Source organism: Delphinus delphis, chromosome 8 (genome assembly GCF_949987515.2).
Source record: "Delphinus delphis chromosome 8, mDelDel1.2, whole genome shotgun sequence".
NCBI classification, from domain to species: domain Eukaryota; kingdom Metazoa; phylum Chordata; class Mammalia; order Artiodactyla; family Delphinidae; genus Delphinus; species Delphinus delphis.
Window position 1 is genome coordinate 82,046,628 of NC_082690.1, and position 3,942 is coordinate 82,050,569.

The following is a 3,942-nucleotide window of genomic DNA, read 5'->3' on the forward strand; positions in this document are numbered from 1 at the left end:
TACATATTCAAGAAGTGGCAGATTTAGGATTTAAGGCCAGGTCCTATGACTCCAAACTTCTGTTCCATGACTTTACAGAAAAAGGGTAAGGAGTATATAGATGTGTGAGCTGTTCTATATGAACAGGTGGGGTGGGCAGGGAGCAGGGGTGGAATGAAAAGATAAAAGAGTGTGGAGAAAGAGAACATTCAAACTTTCACCTGCCCCTAAACCAGTATGAACCCCAAAGAGGCCCCTTCTTTGTTTTGGTTTTGCACGTTTTTGAATTTTATATAAGCTGAATCGTAGTGTTTATTCTCCTGTGACTTGCCTTTTCACTCAGTATTGTGTTTCTGAGATTTATCCAAATTCATTGTGTGTAGCTGTAGGGCACTCATTTTCCTTTCTGTATATTAATCCTTTGAACATACCACAATTTATTTTTCTATTTTGTCCCACTGGTCATTTTATCTACCCCTGTGTAAAATATGATCTCCTAAGATCTATTCTTGGCCCTTGCTCTTCCATATAAATTTTAGAATCAGCTTGTCTATTTATACCAATAAAAACCCCTTTGAGATTGTGAATGGAACCCAGTAGAGTCTATGGGTAAATTTGGGAAAAATTGACATCTACATGAAACTGAATTTTCCAGTTTATGAATAGAGTGTATCTCTCCATTTAATGTTTTCAATAAAGTTGTATACCTTTTTCCCATTAAAAAAAAAATGCTCACATTGTTTCCCTAAATCCAGTCTCTTCTCTGGGTTGGGCTGTAAAACATGGGCAGGCTAACGAAAACGTCTCAAACAGAGTAACTAAATCTCAGAGATTGTAAGTAATTTCTGAACTTTTAGAATCACCTAATTTAAAATAAATTCTCTAGAATTTGTCCCAATTTTTGAGCAATATGAGGAGGATATTAGTGCTGGCAGGGCTAACTCTACGATACACTGAATAGGCAACCATTCAATATCAATACGATTTAAAGGAATGCTTTGCTTCAAAACATCTGTAATCAGAGTGTACCAGGATTTAAAATCAGACAAAGGATTTGAAATCTAGCCCTGACCAGATAAGCAAAATTCAACAAGTCACTTCACATCTCTGGACACAGGAATAAATGACTAAGGTATATGCTTACGCAAGGGCTCAGCGGGAGGTAATAAAAGAACTGGGCTTGCAGCCCAGGTCCATTGATTCCTAGCCAACCTAGCCATGTTAACCAAGAAATAACCCACAGTAGACCCCAAGTAATTGATTGACACTTTCTAATTTGCCTGCCTGCAGCCTGGAGACTGGACTCTTTTTCCAGGTTTGGTGATCACAGAACTTTTGGTTTCAAATGGAAAACCCTGAGAGACCGGGAAAGTCCCCTTACAGCGCCCACCCCCATCACCATTACCTCACAGCATAGAACAGCCCAGTAAGAGGCTGCTGCTTCTGTTTCTTCTTTTTGGATAACCCACCAAGTGTCAAACACCGTGGCATTTGCACATTATCTGACATATTCTCATGTCAGCTCACAAATTTATGTCATGATTGCTGTTATTCTCAATTTAAAATTGGAGAAACTAAGGCATAGGGAGGTGAAATAACTGAGCATCACACTGCAAAAGAGTGACTAAAACGTGACTGAAGGTCCATGTTGTTTCTCTGTTTCCCATGAAACATTGGGAAATGTGTTCATTAGATATGAAAGGTTTTTATTAACTTACACAATTTCTAATCCACCCTGCATGTGTCCTTAGATTCCCAAAGAAGGGGGCACAGGGGGGCCATTCTACACCGTGGTCTGCACTGTTCTGGTCTTTGTCTTCTACCCTGGGTAGAGGGAAAGCAGGTTCCTTTCCTATCACCTGGGAGGCCCAGGTGATAAAAGAGGCAAAACTAGGTGAGAAGCAGCTCTGCTCTCTGGGGTCCACGTGCCCCATGGGGGCCCAAGGTGCCTGCTTGGCCACCCCTTCTCTAAGTCCTGTTCATTTCCGACCCTGGGCTGACCAGAACTCTCTGGGTTAAGGGATGCTGCTGCGGTTTTCAATTTCTCATCCTGTACAGTGATATGCAATTGGTTCTGGTTCGGCTGCCTCACAAATGAAAACCTTCCACCAAACAGCATTAGGAAGAAAAACCAAGTCAATCCTGCAGAGGGCAAGGACAGCAGAAATCCTGTGTCTGTGACAAATAGGTTTATGTGATTTCCTGAAGACTTGAGAAAAAAAAAGACACCAGGCTGCCTGGGTGAGCAAATAGTGGTCTGCTAGGTGGCGGCACACTCTACGCCTTGCTTCCTGCCTGCTGTTTGGAGGACTTGCCCCTCTCTAGAGGAAGGGGGGAAAGGAAAGGCTCAGCCGAAGGGTCATGGAGGGAAATGAGTATTTCTTGAGGGTGTCCAGTGTGCCAGACCCTGATATAGACGTTTTAAAATACATTAGGTCATTTAATTTCCACAACTGGTTGAGATAGATATCCCTGGTTTAAAGTCGCTCATATTAATATCGAATATTGAGGATTTACTCTATGCCAACCACTGTACTAGGTATTCATTAGCTTATGTGACTCCCTTAATACCCCAGCAAAATGGGTACTATTATTAACCCCTCTTTTACAGATGAGGGAACGGAGGTTTAAAGAGGGTAGGTGACTTTAACATCACAAAATTATGAAGCCAGGACATGGATTTGAATCTGGGAGGGTAATATCAGAGTCTTTGAAGGAGGACTGAATTCACTCCATGTGTATAAGAAAGACTATAGAAAATCTTCAAATGTAAAAAGTGACAGAATTGGAACTAAAGGCTGTGTTTCTAATAATATTTTTTCTGAGTGTAAAATGAATATTTCTTTTTCATGAAGAAATTTAACATATAGGACCTTGACCAAAAGAATGCAATTATCATCTATAATCACACAATCCAGAGATAAGTCCTATTAACTTTCTCTGCTGCTTCTGTGTGTATGTGCATGCATATTTCTCATAGTTCCAATCATATGTCTATGTAGTTTTAAAATAGCATTAATTTCACTTAATACTCAAGAATTTTCCCAGGCCATTAAATTATGTCAAAAGCACAATATTCCATGAAATGTATGGCATAATTAATTATACACATATTTTAGAATTTGGATTGGTTCCAGTTTTTCACTACTCTAAAATTTTGTTGTAATGCACAGCCTTGGCTACAAATCTGAGCACACATCTCTACTTCTTTCTTTTTTTTTCGGTACGCGGGCCTCTCACTGTTGTGTCCTCTCCCGTTGCGGAGCACAGGCTCTGGACGCGCAGGCTCAGCGGCCATGGCTCACGGGCCCAGCCGCTCCGCGGCATGCGGGATCTCCCCAGACTGGGGCACGAACCCGCGTCCCCTGCATCGGCAGGCGGACTCTCAACCACTGCGCCACCAGGGAAGCCCCTCTACTTCTTTCTGTAGACAAGTTTCCTATAAGCAAAATTGCTGGATCAGAGGAACTAACCACATTGAAGTCAATACCTACTACCAAATTTATTTCCAGAAAGATTGTGTCAGTTTTCATTGGCTCTAGCACTTTATGAAAATTTCAGATTCGTTTACTCCTTTGCTTTTGAGCCTGTTCTCCTGCCTCTTATGGATTATTTCACCCACCATTAGATCCCTTCTTTCCAGAATTGTCAGCCTCTCCATCATCCGAGGCTCCTTTGCTCTGCTTTAAAATAGGCACCACATTTCTCCTTATCCTGACCCAAAAGCAAGAATCCCCCCCCTTTTTTTTTTTTTACCGAAGTATGGTTGATCTGAAATATTGTGTTAGTTTAAGGTGTACAGCAAAGTAATTCAGTTATATACATATTTTTTCAGATTATTTTCCATTATAGGTTATTACAAGATATTGAATAATGTTCCTTGTGTTATACAATAGATCCTTGTTGCTTATTTATTTTATATAGAGTAGTGCATATCTGTTAATCCTATACCCCTAATTTATC